The following is a 22,650-nucleotide window of genomic DNA, read 5'->3' on the forward strand; positions in this document are numbered from 1 at the left end:
ATCAAACTCATTTTCCTAAACATTTCCATCATAAAAATAGATCCCTGTTATCCTGTAAATATTCTGGAGAGAAAAAATATCTAAACTCACATACTTAAAAGAGATTATAATTTTGTTATAAAATAACTATAATAAAGTCACACAGAATAAGTGCTAAATAAACACTACCATTATTTATTTTTAATTCAATAGCCTTCATCTTAAAGGAAAAATCAATGAACTGAAACATCACACACACTATTGCTATCACACCACTTCCCCCAAGCCTCTTTGGTGTACAGACCATCTTGCTTTGCTGCAGATGTTTTACAAACATAAGCACACCTCTGATCTGAGCTAAAGGGCAGGAAAAAGAAAGGTAAAAGTAGTTTCAATTCATAACATAGCAGAGCTCTACCAATAAAAGGGCACATTTCGGTAGAACATAAAACCACTTAGCAAGTATTTGAGTACTTCTGTGTATTCAGCGCTCTGCTAGGCATTACAAAAGATACTAATATATAGCTTCCATCCTCAACTTATCATCTTACAGACATCTTTTAAAAGGTTTAAGCAAACAAAAAAAAAATTAAAGGCTTAATTCTATATTAGAAAGTTAAAGTATAAAAGCATTTCAGTGCCAACATAAATTAAAATAGTTATAATCCAGCAATCCCACTCCTGGGTATCTGGGTATATATCCAAGGGAAAGGAAATCAGTATGTCAAAGAGGTATCCACACACCCATGTTTATTGCAGCACTAGTCACAACAGCCAAGATGTGGAATCCACCTAAATGTCCAACACCTGATGAATGGATGAAGAGAACGTGTTGTATATACACAATGGAATGAGTACTTCTGTGTAGGCAGTCAAAAAAGGAAGGAAATCATGTCATTTGCAGCAGCATGGATGAGCCTGGAGGACATTATGGCTCACCCATAAGTGAAATAGTCCAGGCACAGAAAGACAGATACAGTGTGATCTCACTCACACGTGGAATCGTAAAAAGCTGATCTCATAAAAGTAGAGTACGGCATAGTGAGTCCCAGAGCCAAGGAAGGGTAATGGGGAAAGGGGAGAGGAGAGGTTGGTTAATGGGTACAAAGTTACAGTTAGACAGCAGTTCTGGTTTAGCATTCCACTACACAGTAGGATGATTATAGTTAATAATAATAATAATATGTTCTATATTTCAAAATAGCTAGAAGAGAGGATTTTGAATGATCTGACCACAAAGAAATGATAAATGTCGGAGATGATGGATATGCTAATTACCCTAATCTGATCATCACACCTTACATACATGTATGGAAACACCACACTGTGCTCATAAATTTATATGTCAATTAAAAATTAAAAAATTTTTAAAACTATAGGAGTTAACGTTTATATAGTACTTATAAGGTACTAAGTTCTATTCTAAGTGCCGTCACATACATTAATCTTCACAGCATTTAAACACTTCTCCTCCCCTTCATCCTCCTTTCCTCCTCTTTTCTCTCCTTGTCCCTCACTCCCACCTTCCTCTTCCTTCTGCCCCTCTACCTCTTTCATTTTACAGATCAGAAAACTGTGAGACAAACAGATTAAAAGATCTGTCCAAGATCAAACAGCTACTCAATGACAAAGAATTAGAGCCCGTGAATTTAGGTTGAATAATCACCGGTGGTTTTACAAAGAAGGGAGAAGTTGTGGGTCTTCACCAGGAGGTAAATAGAGACCTTTCTATCCAAAGAAGATAAAAATCAGGTTAACAAAGGCACTTAGTCAATGAACATTTAGAGAGAATCTTCTCTGCGAGCACTAGCGAACTAGGCGAACTACAGTTGGCCCTCCAATTCTGCTGGGTTAGCATCTGTAGATTCAACCAACCATGAACTGAAAATACAGTATTCAAGAGATGCAGAACCAACCAGTTGACGGGAAGGATTGACTTGTCCTAACTGAGGAGGAGGCAGGCCCTGGAACCAATTCCCCACAGATACCAAGGGCCAACTGTGTTCACTCACTGATCTCACTCTCACTTCATCTTTGAAACAATACAGGTTAGGTATAATTCATGCTCATTTTACAGATAAAGAAACTCTTACAATTCAATAAATATTTACTAAGCTCACATTACAATACCACATACTATGCTACCTAGAAATAAATCAATAATATAGTCCTTCTTACTTTTACTGAAGATTTTAGAATCCACTGAGGGAGTCACAAACATCTGTGTGAAAAGCCCTGTTAGCAGGGAGCTGAGAGACGGCCTTCAGGAAGCAGTGATGCCGACCTGAGTACCGAGGGACGAATGAGCGTTAGCCACGAGGAAGAGGGCAGGCGCTCCGACGAACAGAACGGTACGGGTCAAAGTCTGGAAGTGAGTGCCAGAAAACACAGGGCAGGAAAACTGCAAGTAACATGATGGAGGCTGAGGGAGACAACGCCAAGGAGAAGCTTCTGGAGATGAAGGTGCGGAGCAAAGCCAGGGCAAATCACAAAGTGTCTGATGAGCCCGGAGCTGCTCTGTCCTGAAGGTAACCGACAGTTGCTGAAGGGCTTTTCTCAGGCATGGGAGCGACATGATCATAATCACATTTTTTAAAAAGCAAATCTAGCTTTAGTAAGTGAAATGTGACAAAATGAGCAAGTCAAAAATCCCCATCCTTACTGCTAAACACTGCTAGTGGGAGTGTAAATCGGTATGTCACGTTGGAAAGTTGTTTGGCAGCATCTGCTGAAGTTGAATATATGTATACCCAAGACCCAGGAATTCCACCCTTCAGAAATGCGTACAGATGTCCACCAAAAGCCACATGCAGTACTATAACACTCAAGGAAGCACTATCTATGACAGCCAAAACCTGGAAACTACCAAACGCCCACCAAGAGTAGAAGTGATAAATAAGTTGTTCTGTTTACACAATGGAATACCATACAATAACGAGAACAAACTATTTATAATTTCATGCAACAATATGACTGAAGTACACAAACATAATGTTGAACAAAAGAAGCCAGAGACAAAAGAGTAAATAAATAGTGCATGATTCCGCAGGGTCAGGTGGCTCACGCCTGTAATCCTAGCACTCTGGGAGGCCGAGGAGGGCAGATCGTTTGAGCTCAGGAGTTCGAAACCAGCCTGAACAAGATCGAGACCCTGTCTCTACTAAAAATAGAAAGAAATTAGCTGGACAACTAAAAATATATATAGACAAAATTAGCCGGGCATGGTGGCTCACGCCTGTAGTCCCAGCTACTCGGGAGGCTGAGGCAGGAGGATCACTCGAGCCCAGGAGTTTGAGGTTGCTGTGAGCTAGGCTGATGCCACGGCACTCTAGCCCAGGCAACAGAGTGAGATTCTGTCTCAAAAAAAAAAAATACTGCATGATTCTATTGACAGAAAGTTGTAAAAATGTCACCACAGGTAAGAAGTCAAAGCGTTACCCTTGGGGGCAGTAACTAGAAGGGAACACAAGGGGGGGCTTTTGGTGTTACTGCTAGCCCCACTTTTTAGTAAAGGAAGCTAAAATTGAGAGGTCAAATTGCTTAACTAGTAAGTTGTAGAAATGCCATCCCAATCTAGGTTTATCTGATTTAAAAAAATACGTAACTGTGGATTAAAAACTACCTGGAAAAATTGTCATGTTCTTCCTATGCCTTTATCCATGTTAATTCCACTGGCCAGAGTGCCTTTTCTTCCCGGTTCACTTCCACGCAAGCATCTGCTCATTGCTTATCGTGGAATTATCTGCAATCTCTCCCTATACCCTCCACAGACTCAGTAACTACGGTTTTTGTATACCAATACTTTTTAAAAAAAAATATCATTTATTGAGTGCTTACTAAGTGCCAGGCATTTTATCAGCCTTTCTCAGTAAGGACATAGGGGTTCCAAGAGATAAATAATCCAAGGTCACATAGCTGAAAAGTATTAAAACTAGGATCCAAACCCAAGATTCCTGAATCCAAATCCAAAGCCCTTTCTACTGTGTTTCCATCTTTCACTTTATCTTATTGTTAATTATTTATTTTGTCTGCTTTGACCTCAACATTCTAGTTTCTTTGGAAGCCAAGAGTCTCCCTTACTCAGCTTTGTAGCATCTGCCCTAAGGTAAGTGCCCAGCACACAACAAGCAATCAAGGGTTTTTTAAAAAGAATTAAGTACAATAGTCCCCGCTTATCTGTAGTTTCACTTTCCACAGTTTCAGTTACCTGCAGTCAATCACAGTCCAAAACTATTACATGGAAAATTCCAGAAATAAACAATTCGTAAGTGTTAAACTGCACACCATTCCAAGCAGCATGATGAAACTTCAGGCTGTCTGGGTCTGTCCCACATGGGACATGAATCTTCCCCTTGTCCAGCACATCCACACTGTAGACACTCCCACCCTTTGGTCTCTTAGTAGCCGTCTTGGTTATCAGATCAACTGCCATAGAATCTCAGGGCTTGTGTTCAAGTCACCTGTATTTGACTGAATAATAGCCCCAAAGCCCAAGAAGAGTGATGCTAGCAATTTGAATATGCCAAAGAGAAGCTATAAACTGTTTCCTTTAAGTGAAAAGGTGAACATTCTGGACTTAAAAAGGAAAGAAAAAAAAATCTATGCTGAGGTTGCTTGTTATCTGGGTAAAGAATGAATTTTCTATCTGTGCAACTGGATAAGGAAGAAAGAAGGAAAAATAAACTTGTGCAAGTTTCACTGTAAAAAAATTCTGCTGGAAAGAGAACTAGAAAGATACCATTCCTGTACTCACAAAGTTTATAGGGCTATACTTGTTCAGTAGAGTAACCATTAGCAATATGTGGCTATTGAGCACTTGAAAAGTTGCTACTCTAAAGTGGGATGTGCTGTAAGTATAAAATATATATTGGGTTTTGAAGACAATAGTATAAATAAATATAAGAATGTAAAATATTTCATTAAATAATTGTTACACTGATCACAAGGTAAAATTATAATATTGTGGAATATATTGGGTTAAGTCAAATTTATTTTTAATTTCACCTACTTATTAAAAGTGGCCATTGGAATACTTTAATTACATCTGTCAGCTTTACTTTACATATTTCTATTGGACAGCACTGCTCTAAGAACTGCTATTTTTTTTCCTTTTCAAGATCTTCTCTTTTCATTAATGTAGACTATGAAAATGCACAGTGGAAGCTAACTAACAGCCCACACAAACACCGTCTTGGATTCCACATGGAGAAATGAATTTATTATTTGTTTTTCTCTTGCAAAAATGTTAGAAGACTGTGTCACTATTCAAAGAACATATTCCAACCTTTCTAATCTACTTAAAAATTAATCTTGACTTACCTATTTTTAAAGTGACTGCTATGGTCTGAATGTTTGCATCCCCCCAAAATTCTCAGGTTGAAACCTAATCACCAATGTGACAGTACTAGGAGGTGGGGCCGTTGGGTGGTGATTAGATTTTGAGGACAGAGCCCTCATGAATGGGATTGGTGCCCTTATAAAAAGAGACGCCAGAGAGTTGTCTTGTCCCTTCCACTATGTCAGGATATAACAAGAAGGCGCCATCTGTGAACCAAGCAGGCCCTCACCACACACAAAATCTGCCAGCACCTTGATCTTGGAGACTGCCCAGCCTGCAGAAACATGGGAAATACATTTCTGTTGTTTATAAGCTATCTAGACTAAGGTATTCTGTTACAGCAGCCCAAATGGACTAAGACAGTGATTAAACAGCACATCTAAAACAAACAACACTGTCTTTATTTACATAAAGTAAGTCATATCAACATAATATTTAAGGCTTTATAGCTTGCTTCGTACATTATTTAACGTGTCGAGGTAGGTAGGGCTTTTATTGTTATCCCTTCTATGATGAAAACCTGAGACAAAGATGAGTGACTTACCCAAGAACAGACAGCCAGTCATTGGCAGAGTGGAGACTCAAGCCAGTTTTCAGACCCATCGCAGCAGAATAAACAGTTACTCTCTGTGTTAGCTTCCTGTGGCTGCCATGACAAACTACCACAAACCGAGTCATTTGAAACACCAGAAATTCATTCTCGATCAGTTCTGGAGTGCTCTAGAAAGAATCTCTTTCTTGGCATTTCTTCACTTGTGGCCACATCACTTTAATCTTTGCCTCTGTGGTCACACTCTTGTCTCCTCTTCTGTATATGTAATCTCCCTCTGCTTCTCACTTAGGACATTTGTCATAAGATTTAGGGCCCACCAGGGTAATCCAAGGTGATATCATCTCAGATCCTTAATCAATTCACCCTTTTCCTAAATAAGGTCTGGGCTTAGGACTTGGATACAGCTTGGGGGGTGGAGGGCTGGAATCCAACCCCCTACTCTCTCCTTTGTCCCTAAAGTTACTGCTCTGAACAGGGACGTGGCTCTGTTCTCCAGTTCCTAGCTCCTGGCTCTTGTTTCCAGGAATGGGAAAAACACACACTCTGATGGACTGATTACGGAAAAAGTAAAGATTTGGATTCAGGCAGACTTGGACCAAAAAAGTGGCTCTAACATTTGGTAACCGTATGAGTCTGGATAAATTATTAAGCTCTCTGGGTCTCAGTTTTATCTTCTCTTTGATAGACGATAGAACACCTGACAAATGGGGTTTTATGACCATTAAATTAAAAACAAAACCAGAAAACAAGAAAACCATCCAGCACTGTGCAACGTCATGTTCACGCCACCTTCTTTTTCAGTTTTATGCCTTCAGTCAAACGATATCTGAGGTCATCTTACAAACTGAATGATCTTTAGAAAGCCCAGCATACATCTGTTACGCACAGCCTTAAGCAAAGTCTGGATTTACTGAAAGAATGAGTGATTGTGTGCTTTACAAAAGGCTCCTTTGCTTTACAAAAAAATCAACCCTAAGTTTACTTTAAACACCAAATCAAACTTGCAAACCTCTTTTATAGATTAGCTTCCTCTGCATATGGTTTATGCCTAATAAACGTTTTCTTAAAAAGAACTTTCTAAGCATCTGCATAAAGGGAGGCAAACTTGTAGTCTTTTAGATATCAAAGCCTTGTTTCTCCACTGCAATTGGTGCCACAAGTAAAAACAGACTCACCAAGCCAGCATCACGTACAACAGAGGTAAGAGAAATTTTCATCAAAGGGGGCTGGGCTGGAAGAACCCCACTCTTGCGTGTGATCCTTCTATACTGGTGTTCATTATTCTTTGGAGACAATATTGGCCTTAAGATACTTTTTGGCCCACACTTCCTACAGGGTGGATACAGGTGCCATCAGGGAAATATTCTGAGAGGTAGTTTGGCTCAAGAAATAAAATGGACAGTCACTGAATCACAATTGCATTTTACATGCTGGAAAACAATGGAAAGTAACGGGAGACAATGCAAAAGGGCATACAATATTTCCTGGCTGATTTCCTGCACTTTCATTTAAGTTGTTTAACTCAGATCTAAGCTTTCTGTGCTGTCTATAAGACTAAAATGGAACTCTTCGCTCAGCTGAACCACGCTGCCATACTTTCCCCTGTCCAAACGCCACAAGTCTGCTCCTCTCCTCTGCCCACCGGGTGAGCCCTCTGACCCGTCCCAGGCCCAACACTTGGCGACAGCCCTGATATTGCTAAACTGCCCCTACAATTGTGTTTCTCTTCTTAGATAGGTGAAACTGTCCACTCAACACTCCTCCTATTTTACTCCGGAAATGTAACTGCAAAATATGTGTATTTTATCACGTTTTACTTCAGCCTTTCTATTTGTAACATCCTAAAATTCTACATTGACTTTTGGTATTCAAACTCCCTACTTTTTTAACCTCACCTTGTCCTCATTTTTCCCTTCTCACTCCTTTGCCCTGAAGTTGTCTTCGCAGTTGTCAAAGAGGCAGTATTCCATAATTCAAACTGCTTACTCTGTGCCTCACCACATTATCTGAAATACTTCTCTTGTCCTGTTAAGACTCATTCTCGCTTCTTAAATCTCATCCCCCAATTTTTTTTAACCAAGGAAGAATCCTTCACAGGAAATGCTACACCATACTTTCATTCTAGTTTACTTTTCCCCACACACCAATGCTTTCTGTGCGTAGGCACCAGAAATGAACGTTGTAAAAGAAAGGAAAAGTAAAACTGCATAACGTTGCATAAACCCACAATTATTTTTTACTGTTAAAGAAAAAATGGAAAGTACCAAAACTTTTTTGTTTTCTAGGGAGGAAAAAATTAAGCAGGAAAACTCTTCCAGTGTGAGCTACACAAAAATGACTTGTTTTAAGCAATGGAGAGCCAAGTAAAGTTAGGTCAGAAACTCTAATGTAAGTTATTCTCTGTTGTGGGCTAAATTGGTTTCCTCCAAAACCCCTATGTCGAAGTCCTTACCCCCAGCACCATAGAATGTAACCATATTTGGAGACAGAGCCTTTAAAGAGATATTAAAACGAGGCCCACAGGGTAGGACCCTGATCCAATATGACAGATATCCTAATGGCAGCCCTAGCAAACTAATACTCTCCTTTCTGAAAATCTTATAGTTATTTCTAAAATTATTTAGAAGGTAGAGTACTCCTTTCAATAGCTGGATACATACTGTGTCACAAATTAATACACATGCAAAAATAAAGACTATCGCTATGATCTAATATCTAAAACACGCAAATGTAAGACTACAGTGTTCCTAATGCTTAAATTTAGTTCAACCCACTGGGAGAATCAGTTATGATAAATGAGACAAGCCCTGAGTAAGAATTAATACAGGGCATATAATAATATTGCATCATATACTTTCAAAAAGCACACACTTGAATTTTTAAATTCCCATTATTTTACTATATTTATTTGTTTTAAGATGAATGATATTTTCAGAATCAAAACCAATCTTCTCAAATACTACTTAATTTTAAAAGAGAAAATAACTCAATTTTCTTTAATAAAATTAATAAACTAGCATCTCAACACAAAAGTCTTCAAGTCTGCTGACAAATGTAGGGTATATAGGACCTTCAATATATTGTCGGTTTTTTTTTTTTTATTTAAGAGACAGGGTCTCGCTCCGTTGCCTAGGCTAGAGTGCAGTGCCACAATCATAATGATAATATTTCAGTATGACCTGGAACTCCTGAGCTTAAGCAATCCTCTTGCCTTGGCCTCCCAAGTAGCTAGGACTACAGGCATGTGCTACTAGATCCAGACAATTTTTTAAATGTTTATGTAAAGATGTGGTCTCACTATGTTGTCCAGGCTGCTCTCTAACTCCTGGCCTCAAATGATCCTCCTGCCTTGGCCTCCCAAAGTTCTGGGATTATAGGCGTGAGCCATCACTCCCAGCCATGTATCAATTTTTTAAACATTGATGTAAAGTCTCCCTAATCTTTGAAGGAAGTAACTACATCATATTCATCTTCTTATCCTCAGAGCTTGGTAATTACAGTCAATTGCTATTAGTAGCGGTAGTTACGTTCTATAAAGCCCATATAAGCACTGAATCAGCAAATACAGGGTTAGGTTCCTTTCAGCCTCTGGAGACATTTTCACCAATCAAGGCATAACCTTGCTCTCTGCACACGTCCACAAATGACAGTGAAAGCAAAGTAAGTATTGATTCTGAGGTTACAAATAAATTGTAGGGAGAAGGCAAATTTGCAAATACAGAATCCACAAATAATGAGGATCAACTATACTTTCACACAGTAGCCATTCAACAAATGTTTCAGAATGAAATGAATGAAACTATTATCCTATTGAGGTGTTTTCATGACTTCTAGTAATTTCATTATTTTGATCCCATCTAAGACACACCCATATCACACTGAATCAACCCGGGCAGAAAGCAGTATATATCATGACCCAAGCTCTTTGTTGGCAGCAAGCAACCTAAGTCTATGAGAACTATGTCTTCCGTCCTCTGCCTTCCCTACCTAGCAAAAGAGTTACTTCTGTTGTTTATTTTACTAGCTCTTCGCTGATAAATATGAAAACGCTGGAAGAGCACATGCCATGAAATTCTGTTGGGAAACCAAGAAACTCAAGTCCTGCCAACAGACTGGAACAAGAAATTACACACCACTCAGGCATCAGCAATGAGATATTTAAAACATTCCTATGCTTAAGAGTCAGTATCACTGTTATGGATAATGTTATCTGAGGGAAGGTAAGGCCAGAATGGCTAGAGAGGACCGTAAGTTCTGTTTACATTTTGTTCTTGGAAAGACAGTTCTTTAATTTGTGACTTTATCCATTTTAACACATCATGATACCCTTTGGAAGCATCACACTTCACCTTGTAGGCAAACTGATTTTGTTTTTTTTAAAAAGTTCCTATTCATAAGTGTTTAGTATCAATTGATTTGCCTGTATTTGTTTTTTCACAATCAACAGTCATGAAACACCGTTTGAAATTGTGCTGCAAATACCTCATCAGTTACTCACTTGCTCCCACTATAATGGTCCACTTCAGATCATTCATTACACCGTCCCCGACTGTCAAACATCTTGCCCCCCCACCACCACCACAGCAGCTGCTAATTCTTTCTTAACAATTAGTGAGCCACACTGTCCCTGGTGACTAAGAAATGCCAGGAGTAGAAATCTAAGCATCTAAATTGTGCACAGTACTAAAGTGAAGTTACTACACAGAAGCAGCAAAGCACAGAATTATGTTCACTCATCTTTATGTCAGATAAAGATTTAAATATAAACATAGTACTTCCATTTCTTGAAAGTTTCATGTGTGTCACCTACCAGCTCTAAAACTCTAATCTCCTTGGCCCCAGTGCTTAATCACTTAAGGACAGCCAGTTAGTATGTAAAAAAGGATGGCATTATTATTTCGGTCACTAAAGCAGCATTAATTTACAACATAAAATTCTAGTAGTTAAATACATACGACCAGGCCTCTCTGAGCTCCACCATTTACTGAATTAATGGAGCAAGTTACTTAACATTTCTGTGTCTCAATTTCCTGACCTGGAAAATGGAGATAATAATAATATCTATACCTCATAGGCTTGTTTTAAGAATTAAATAAGAATCCTAGGCTGGGAGCGGTGGCTCACGCCTGTAATCTTAGCACTCTGGGAGGCCAAGGCGGGCGGATTGTTTGAGCTCAGGAGTTCGAGACCAGCCTGAGCAAAAGTGAGACCCTGTCTCTACTAAAAAAAAATAGAAAGAAATTATCTGGACAACTAAAAATACATAGAAAAATTAGCCAGGCATGGTGGTGCATGCCTGTAGTCCCAGCTACTTGGGAGGCTGAGGCAAAAGGATAGCTTGAGCCCAGGAGTTTGAGGTTGCTGTGAGCTAGGCTGACGCCACGGCACTCTAGCCCGGGCAACACAGTGAGACTCTGTCTCAAAAAAAAAAAAAAAAAAAAAAAGAATCATAGGTGAAAACTGCTAAAAATAATGTTCAGAAATGTCAGCTATTACTAACGCTTAAGTATTAAAAAATTAGTTTATATGTAGTCAACAACACATTAGTCATCAAAAGACACAATACTACATTGTTATAAAGTGGCCACTGTAAAATACCTTAACTCAAAAATGGCACTTTAAGAATTCAGTGGCACTTTTTTATGGCTTCTCTGATAACAAAAACAGACATTAAACAGCCATTCTCCTCAGCTATTTTTACTTTCAGCATATGCATTTCACCATTCTTTATGGTTCTAACTGGTTGGACATGCTTATTACTATAATCCACAATTCTCATTGCTACTAGTCCACTAGCACATATTCTCAGATCCAAAGTTTAGATGATAATGCAAAAGTTGCTATATTTCACTAGCCTGAGCTAATCGAATAATTAGTGCTGATAAATTTTGATATTACCATATAATGTGCTAGGCTATTTAGATTTTCAGATCCTTCATGCTGATACAGGCACACTGGTCTCCCCCTTTTAAGAAAGCAGGCATAAAATGACAGGTTTGCAATTGTCTTCATTCTTTAGGGTTTCATATTGATCCATTAAAATAGTTAAGCAGACATCTGACAGGATGATATACTGCTCAGACTTTATCACTGTAATAACTATTTGGCTACAAGCATGTTCTGATGTTTGTATTTTTATTTTATCATAGAGAATATGTTTGGCATATGCACCAATAGATTACTACCAGTCTTGAACATTTTAATCTCATGAATCTAATATTTCTCCATATTTCGCTATAAATGCCAGCAAGTATGTTGAGATGAACAGCTTCTTAGATGTGCTGGTGAAATAACCCTAGCCAATATTCAGCTTTTCCCCCTCCTCTGAGATTTATTAAGATAGAGTTACATGTACAGATATCGGTGACAGAATACAATAGTTTCTTTGTATGAGACTTACTGAACTACTCCTTTCATCAAATTTGGCACACTATTTTCTCACCAAAAAACACCAAATGTGAAGCCTTATAAATGGCAACAAACATATCACAAAACGTCATTATAATGAATTAAACATATTTTTGCTAACAAAACATTATTTCTGGCAAACGATTCAGAAATAATAGTCAACCATTTAAACAGATAAGATTCTGGCCCACAGTCAAAAAAGGTAATTTTTTTAAATAACTCACTAGAGCTGCCTTTACAGACAAAGAGTCTTTCCCGCTGCTTTGGCACAAAATTTGGGAAAAGGGCCAAGGTGCTACTTATCAGCCCTCTGACATCAGGGGAGGGCTGTGTGCGTCAGCTGGCTCAGTAGGGACCCCGGCTATGGCAAAGGACCATGTGCTTCTTATCTTATCAGTTTACAGTGTCTGGCACTTCACCCATTACTGTGTGAACCTCGGAGGAAGGAAGGTGTGTGTAATTGTGAGGGTATAGGTTAAAGTTATGAGCTAAGCAGGTTTTAGCAATTTATTAACAAAACAAACTGTCAAACCTATTATATTAATTGTAACAAAAGTCTCTGCCTTCAAATACAACCTTAGAGAAAGTTGAGTTTTTTTTTTAAGGGTGTTCTAGCTACATATGACAACCACTTCTCCTCTTGCTTATGCAAATAAATGTCAAAGTATAGTTCCACAACAGTGATTCCATTACATTCGATTTAGAAGAGTTAAAAAAGAAGCAATTTGTCAGAAAATGTGCATGTAACTCTTATGTTAGCTCCACTACACCAGGTACTTGGAGGTTGAGAATAAGAATAAAACTGCTTTCAACATTGGCCAATTGTCCCACCCCTAAAGGCAAGGAAGCAGGGAGAGTCACATTCAGTCGGGTGGGGCTCAGTCACACCACTCAAACCAGGACTGAGGGATTCAAACAAAGTCTCCTCAGAAGGGAAACTGATGACAACTAGGTCACCTCAAAATTAATTTTTTAAAAAAACCTATTCTTGACTTAAAAAGTCATTTAAAACAAATTTTAAATATTTAGAGAAACATCACACTTGCTATGTGAAAAGTAATTTTGTAAATGTAATAAACACATATTTTGAATAACAAAAATAAAAGATTTTCACTTACTAATCTCAACTTAGACTGTATACTAAGTAGACCTCTATTAAAAATGATAGTGTGTCTATGCCATGATTTACAACTATCTCAAAGTTATTACACTTCATAAATTACATTGTCTTCCTGGTTATAAAGCTAATACAACAATACATTTCTGATATTACAGTAAGCCCACTGTTTATTATTCCTTCAAGCTTACCTGTTGAATTAGAATAAATACAATTAATTTGCACCCACATACTCTTCTGTATGGGTTAGAGGTGATGCTGTTACAAGAAAACTGCTCTCTCTTGAGACAAAATTCCCCTCTCTGACCACACCATCCTAACCTTATATCTCATTTTTTCTTTCATGATTTTTGAGTCTGGTATTTGCCCTCAAGGGTACACTTTGCTCCCTTGTTCACCTGGTTTCTCTGCCATCTGAGTTAACTCTGCCTCCCTATAAAGTGTGAAAACCTTTACCAATTATTGCAATGAAACCTTAGGGAGCGCCATAGAATTCCTTGCTTATTCCCACCCAACACTAGGTAAACCTGACCATCCAATTCTTGTCACTAGTATTTCTAACTGACTGGAGAAAAATGCACAGTCATGCCAATTCTTTTGTTCGTCCCAGAAGACGTCCTATCCTGACCCCACAGCAGCTGAACCAAGACCGTTCCATTACTCTTAAGCATCCAGACACATCATCATCACCCTGACACATGACTTGACCTTTTTTTCCTGAGAGGATCCTTTATTGCTCCTCTTCGACATTTCTCTGACCTTGACCCACTTTCCTTCTTCTCTCTTAGCGAGCTCTCCTTCTTGGTTCTTGAGTCCTTCTTGGCCTTACTCATTCGGTCGCTCCCCTGCTATGGCTCATGTCTTCACACTCTCTTTACCCCCTTCTAATAGACTGCTACTATGTTCCTGCTTCCATCAGTCTGGAAACACCACCAACAGCAGCAACAAAACTTCCTTCACACCTGGTAATCCCACCACACCTTCTATTTTCTTTCCTTTTACCACCAAAATCAAAAGAGTAGTCCAGTGCTCACTTTAATGTCCCCAGTACTACATTAAAATCATTTTTGAAATATAAACTTTCCCCAATTGTTGAGTATCATTATCTTAGTCTTATGATTATCTCAGTCTTCATCCTCCTTGGTGTCAGCAGTATCAGGTATTGTTAACCAATCCCTTACTTTCTGAAATTTTTCTTACATAACACAGCAAAAAGGCAGATCAGTTAGCCAATAATCAAGTTGCCTAAAGTAAATATATAATGAAACAGACCAGCACCATATGAGAAATACAATGAAAATCAGCCAACTAGAACTTGACAGAAATCCCTCAACAGATGTTAAAACTAATCCATTCAGTATAAAATACTGTAAACTTTCTGACACAATAAAATCCCGTCAATGATGCTGTAGGAGGCTTGACTAGGGGTTGGCATCAAAAAATAATAAAGTCAAAGCACGAATAAAACAAGTTTTAATCAATTGATAATTTTAGTAAATTGGCAGATTAAAACTCAGAGCTACAAGTACTAGTTTGCTTCCTATCTGAATGTCCCTTCTAAATTCCTTTTGCTGACTTAGTGTCCTCTACTCACCTGTTAAATGTTGAGATTTCCTCTCTTCTATCCTCATTCTACATTCTTTTCCTTCAAAGTGTTCTCAACCCCCAGCTCTTCAACTGTAACATCTCTGTGGATGACTTCTACATCTATACCATTAGCTTCTAAACAAAAACAAACAAAAAACTCAAATAACTATCAGATAATTCTCAACGTCACTATACCTTAACCCTGAATCTTCTCCCTCTACTCCCCCTCTCCACATCCTGTCTAAGTGAAATTATCCTCCTGCTAATCACCTAAGCTCAATATCCCAGTCATTTTCCAATCCACCCTCTCTTCAATCCCTAAATGCGAATAACCAGTGATGACTGTCCATACTACCTCCATAATATTTCTGCATCCTTTTAGGCTTTCTTCATTTCCACCTTTACTGCCTTTGCTCAGAACACTGTCAGCCACTACTTTCTCCTGTCAGGGAAGGTCGCCATCTCCAGCTCAGAATAAATCCTGATTAGCTAAATCAATCATGGTAGCACTGACATTTCCATGCAATTCATTTGTTTAGCCACCACACAGAAAGGACCACTTTTCTTCCAATGTGCACTCCAGGCCTGCAGCCAAAGCGCTTAACCTTGCCACCATCAGAACAAAGTCAATTAGCAAAGTGGGAAGGGTAAAAACGTGGACCCTTAAGGATGTGAGTCACTGAATTAATCAATCCTGGAGTTGCCCTACTTCAGGGCTTCTTGTTTAGTGACATAAATCTTCCTCATTGTTTTAGTAATCTGAAGCTGGGCTTCTCTTACTTGCAGCCAAAAGGTACCCTAACTGACACAGCCTATGAACTAGTGCTGGCCTTCTCCCTCAGGCAGTCTTTCTCATTACAGGTCTCCTGCTAGACCGTGCTTCACGAACTCTCAGAAATACGTTCCTGGGGGTCGGGAGCAACCCTTGGGCCCAAAAGTCTGTGACTGGGAAGTCTGTGGTGCCATGCATAGTTGGACATACACCACGACCGCCAGGCCCTTCAGGGGCAGCAGACCGTTCCACACCACACTCCAGTGACTCAGGAAAGTCTTCAAGGGCTTCAGCACAACAGGAAGCTGGGACCCGCTGCTTTGTCACCATCACCAGACCATACTGCCACTAAATGGACCGTAAAGACCTCAAACCCCCAAGGGCACACGTGACCCCTGTCTCTGGCCTCCAAACCAAGGAGCCCACGGTTCCAAGGGGACCTGGCCAGCACACCTTGCAAGGTGTCACCTGAGGCACTCATGCAGCCCAGGTGCCCTCACTCTCAGAGCTCCTACCCGTGGGCCACCTGCAACAGGTCACAGAGCACGGCCTCCCAGTCGCCATCCACTACACGACCTAGCCAGGCCGAGTCCCCACGCTCAGGGCGGGTGCCTCTCCAGGGATCCTGGCAGGCCTCAACCTCAGCCTCAACAGCGCAGGCCACGCGGGACCGGAGGGAACGAGGCACTTCCGGCTACCCCAGACCTACACCGGAAACGCCTCGGCCCACTTCCGGCTTCTGGAATCGCCTGGCAGGCGCCAGCGGGAATCTTCCTATAGCTGAGGAGAGCCCAGACCATGAGCCCAGGCCCACGGCTGGAGGGGCAAAAAACAAAACAACCCAAAAAACCACTCTAAATGTGGAACCCTGCAGTTCCTGCACCTCGTCAGCTTTGCACCATCTTTCCCGGCCTCTCTCATCCATGCGGAAAACCTACCTCGGGGACCTGCTGTCACAATTAGTCCCTGCACCAGGGCTGCCCTGGGCATCCCTTTTGGTTCAAGACTGCAGCTTTTTTCTTCTCCCGATTGTTAAAACTGTTAAGATAATTTTTTAAAGGGAAAAATCTTTATTTGTCCCCCTGTCCCTCCCCTGGCTGCAAGAATCCACAAGTATTATTGACTTCTATAGATTCTCTTTTGTGAATGCTCCAACACAATGAAACAGGATAGCAGCAAAGTCCATTTTAACCAAAAGGACAATGGTCTGTTTCAGATTTTTATTTTTTTAAAAAAGTATTTGATCTGTTTCAAAACCACATGAAACATGCTTGAGGTATTGAAGCAGCTCCTTGATCTGGCCCCAAACAACCTTCATCTCCTGCTACTCTTCCATCTCCTATGGTTCTCACGCTGCCATGAAAACTCTGTTTATAACTCAAGTCTTTCCTACTGAATACATTTGCCTTTTTGGTCACCAAACTCTTTCTACTTTTGTTCTTAAGTACGTAATATAAAATCACCGTCTCCAATTGATTTCTACCCACTTCTGCCTCAATGTTTCAACTGCCGAAAAGGCAACCACATATGTATTGGGTCTCTGCTGGATAATGACCCAATAACACTACTGCTCCTTCCCTTAAGGTATTCAGAGTGGGGTCAAAGATCACAAACAGCTAAAAATCGGTGGAGTGAGAAGTACAGCAACCGTGTACAAGGTCTATAGGAAAAAGAAGAAAAGCACCAGACTAGGTTAGATATTAAGGTCAGAGAAGGTTCTCATAAATGGACACCCAAATTTGGCCTTGTAATCCACTAACAGACAAGACAGAAAAGGCATTCCAGATAGAAGGAACAGCATATACCTTCCCAAGGAGGCTTGGAGAGTCAGCCCTTTAGGAAATTCAGAAATTATGGATGATAAAGGGCATGTGAAAGGAGTGGAAGATAAGGCTCTCAAAATAAGCAGAGGGCAGTTTAAGGATATTCCATGCCTTGCTAAGGACTTTAGACTTCGTTACCAACTGGAGATACACTGAGGTTTTAACCTCAGGAATGATATAAGCAGATGTGCATTTCAGAATGATCCCTACTCCCTGGACAGAATCGATTGAAGCCAGGGATGCCCATTAGTCAGCTATAGCAGCAATGTAGTTGAGAAAAAACAGAAGAATAAAAGAGTTATAATTAAGAGGTAGACTGACAACATTCGATGACTGGTAAGATGTATGGGATTAGGGAGAAAGACAGCGAGAATTCCAGAGCCATCCTTGACTTCTCTCTTTCTCTCATACCTCACAGCCAAACCATTAGGCAATCCTGTTGTTGCAAACTTCAGAAAACATCCAAAACATGACCAGATTTCACATTCCCAATGGCCAACATTCTCATTCAAGCCATCACCATCTTTCATCTGGATACTGCAATAGCCTTCCAACTGATTAACCTGCATCTATCTACAGTCTGGTCTCAATATAACACCCTGTCAAAACAAGTTACATCCTGTCACTCCTCTGCTCAAAATCCTCCAACACATCCCATCTCACACAGCAAAAGCCAAAGTCTGTATAATGGTTTACAAGGCCCTACATGGCCTTCCCCTTATGACCTTCCTCTCTGTCTGTGAACAAACCAGGCATGCTTCTACGTTGGGGCCTTTGCCCTGGTCCTTGTCTCTGCCTGGAATAATGCTCTTTTCTCAGGTATCTATGTGACAAATCCTTCACCTCCTTCAAGTCACTGTTAAATATATCACCTTCTCAAATGAGGGCTACACAGTGTTTAATATTGCTATCTCCTAGTCCCCAGTGACCCAACTCCTGATCCTCCTCACTTCCTCATGGTATCCTACTTGAGCATTTTTCCCATGGCACTCTGTAACTTTCAAAGATGCTACATAATTTATTTTTATTTACTTTTTTGGTCTGCTTCTCCTCCTAGAATGTATGACTCACAAGGATAGGAAATCTTTTGTTCACTGATGTATCTCAACCATCTAGAATAGCTCCTAGCCATAGTAGGTGCTCAATAAATATTTAAATCAATGAATGTTTCAATAAATGAACCCAATCCTGGACTCAGGAGAGAGGCATGGGAAGAAATGGGTCAGATATGTCTTCTGGAAATGACATGAGTGCATCTTAATGAGAAGAAATTAAGTAAGCGTTTTTGGAATTTCCAGACAGAGATCACAGCATGAGAAGATAGGGATGCAAGAAGGTCATGGAGCATGCATGGGACTACAGATAGTCTAATGTTGCTGGAACTTAAAACAAAAGGCAAAGAGGCAGAAGTGAGGCTGGTTCTTGTCTATTAGCAAAGAGGCTAGATGACCAAATGCCTTGTATTCCACCTCACATAAGTTTATTGTGAGTTTTTGAAACATCTATTTGACTTTAGTGAAGACAGTTAATTTTAGGGAAAAAATAATGTTCATATTGGGAAGTGGGGATGCATTTGAGAAATATTTGAGAAACATAACCAGCAGGACTTGTTTAGTTGACTGATTGTAACAGCGAGTGGTGAATGAGAATAAAAATGAGTCCCAATATTTAAGCTTGGGTAGCTAGCTATGTGTACGGCATAACTACCTAATAAGAAAGAAGATGATAAGTTCAATTTTGGACCCATTAAATTATTTTTTATTTTTAGCACATTAAGTTAGAAAAATAGATGATACAAATATTAATTTCTTTTTTAGATCCATTATGGTGACACTATGGAGAGAAATAAGAGGTAAGAAAATCTGTTATCTGTTTCAATTCTAACCTGCCATATCTGTTAGCACTCATAAAAACAAAAACATTCACTTGTGAACTTAAATCTTCCCTATCGAGAAGAACAATTTGGGCCATCTAATACTAACTGGAACCTCAGCATGCTTTCATAGAAGAATAGTGCTATGGACTCAATGTTTGTGTGCCCCCAAAATTCATATGTTGAAGCCCTAATCCCCACTGTGAGAGAGGGCGCAGGGAGGGGACAACAGAGGTGGAGAGAGAGAAATCAGTGCACTTATCAGAGATGAGAGAGAAAGGATCTCTCTCTCAACCATGTGAGCAAGATGGCAGCCATCTGCAGACCAAGTAAAGGACCCTCACCAGGATCTGCATCAGCTAACACCTTGATCTTAGACTGCTCAGCCTCCAGAACTGTAAGAAATAAATGTCTGTTGTTTAAGTCACCCAGTCCATGGTATTTGTTATAGCAGCACAAACTCACTGAGACAGATAGGAATAAGACATGGGGCAGCTTTGAGGATTTTAAGGTTTGAGAATTTGGTTTGCTCTACTGATGAACAAAAGTGCTAAATCTTACCTGGGTTGGGCATTAATTTATTCTGTTTGGCACAAAGTATTTGAGTAGCTCTAAACTGATCTCATATTTAAAGCAGAAAAAAAGGAATCAGTCAGTTGTTCTGAGAGGAACATTAGACTAGAAGTCTAAAAACACACTTTCTAGTTCTGACTATTTCATTTACTTGCCACACAAGCTTGCCACTAAATGTGATTGTAGTGATTTTCCTTCTCTCTCTATCCAACTATACACTTCTTTGTACATTCAGTAATTATTTTTGAGCACCAAAAATATGCTAGATACTATTAATAGAAATCTAAGGATGGCAGAAATGTGGTCCCTACCTTTCACTGAAGCAAGTAAACAGTAAGAACAGATGAAGATAAATAACAGCAGCTATGCCTGACCCACGGGGCTTGTGTGGACTTACATAAACTAACTGTGAAAATGCTGTCCAAAATAAAAAGCTCTACTTTGAAGTAAAGTGCTAATATTTTAATGCAGGTGTTCCCCACAACAGCAGATTTCTCCATGTGGGCTGTTTGAGTAGTCATCACGGGACTTAATAGGGTATCTAGAAATACAGTGCCATACAATGAAAAGTCAAAGAATAACAACTAAAGTGTTAATTTAGTTGGTTAATGCATAACCAATGGAAAAATAAAAACTGTATGGTTAGAGCTTCTTAAGTATGCAGAAGCATACGTTTTAAATTATTATAAATATGACTTTTATGACAATTTAATAAGTTAAAGGACTGTATTTCAAATTAAGTACACTTTTCTAAGGTACAGTTGTCTTATCAAATGATCTAATTATCAAATCTAAATAAAATAAATCTACCTATGTTTAAAAGCACAATTTAAAAAACCAGTGAAACTTAAGTGGAAGATTTTCTGAGAAAAAAGTACTGAATATAAAAATTGGATTCAACTCAAAGGACAAAAATCACTATATACCAAAGGAGACAACATGGATTCAACATTCATGAGTCATAGGAACCGACAAAAAAAAACTAAATTTTACTCTTTAGGGATTTTCATTAGCATGTCTTATAATCATGACAAGTATAGATGATCCTCTATTTACAAACTTTCATCTCTTGAACTTCCTTTATTTAACTGTCCTTTTCAAATTGCTATACATTCAAAAATTAAAACAATATAAACATAGATATATTGAGACGTCACACTACCACCAGATTTCCCTCACCCAAACACAATCAACTATGTTTTCTTGTGTGTCTTACAGTATTTCATGTGGCAAATAACACAACAAACTTTCATAAATACAAACAAAACACATCCAATGTATCTACCACCAAGTATCAGCCTCCACAGCTGCTCAATTTATGTGAAACTTTTTTGAGCCGACTGCTTGTAAAAGAATTACTCAACATTTGTTAAAGTGCCTGCTATGTGCCAGACACTAAGCTAATCACTTTCCACTTATTAACTCACTCAATCTTCAAAATAATCCTTTGATAAATTATTATCCCCATTTTATAGAAGGGGAAAAGAGATTAAGAAGTTAGGCAATTTGCCAAGGCTTACATAGCAAATAAGTACCTGAGCTAAGTTTCAAAACAAATGAATGTGCCTTCAGATCCCGTATTCTTTAACACCCTGTTCTCTGCCTCCTCTCAATGTGACTGCTGCTTAATAGTTCATAAGTGAAAGAGTCAGATAGTATGGCAGGCAAAAAAAAAAGTCCTCCCAAAAGACATCCACATCAAATACCTGGAACCTGTGACTATTACCTTAAATGGCAAAACATGAGATTAAAGTTAAAGATCTTGAGAGAAGGAGCTTACCCTGTATCATCCAAGCGAGACCCTAAATGTAATCACGGTCAAGGTATTCCACACAGCATTCCTCCAAGAAACCTACTTCACAGCAAATGTGGCGTAGCAGTTCTGTGGTTAAACCATGCCCCCATGATCCTGAAACAGTTAGTTGGCTTAATAGAACAGAAAAATGGCATTTGAAGATTCAGCAGCAGCTAGATAGGACATTTTGCAGGGCTGGAGCAATGTGCCACAGGACATTATATATGCCCTAAACCAGCATCCAGTATATGGTGCTGTTTCTCCCACAGCCAGGATTCATGGGTCCAGGAATCAAAGGGGGGAAAGGGAATGGCACCACTCACTGTCACTACTAGTGATCTCCTACCAAAATGTTCACTTACTGTCCCCAAAACCTTATGCTCTGCTGGTCCTGGTGAAGAGGTCTCAATTTCACAGGGAGGAATGTTTTCACCAGAAGACACAATGACTCCACTGAACTGGAAGTTAAGGCTGCCGCCCAGCCACTCTGGACATCTCATGTCTCTGAGTCAACTGGCAAAGGAGGGAGCCACTATACGGACAGGGTGATCGATCCTGATCGCTACCGCTGAGGAGTCTGGCTCCGGGACCAATTCTCTGTGTGATCTTTCAGGTCTGAATATAGGCCTGGAAGCTCTCACGGGGAAGAGCTGCAGCCCACCCCACAACAGACCTCCTGCACAGTCAGCGACTGCAGTTTTCAGAAAGGAGCTGTAGTGAGGACTCGGGCTCCCCAGGCCCCTGGGCCAGCCGTGCTCCCCAGACCCCTGGGCCAGCCGTGCTCTTCATTTCTGGTCCAGATGCCTCCATTCAGCTGAGGCACTTTCCTCCG

This window comes from Propithecus coquereli, unplaced genomic scaffold (assembly GCF_000956105.1).
Source record: "Propithecus coquereli isolate 6110/MARCELLA unplaced genomic scaffold, Pcoq_1.0 Scaffold834, whole genome shotgun sequence".
In the NCBI taxonomy this organism is placed as follows: Eukaryota; Metazoa; Chordata; class Mammalia; order Primates; family Indriidae; genus Propithecus; species Propithecus coquereli.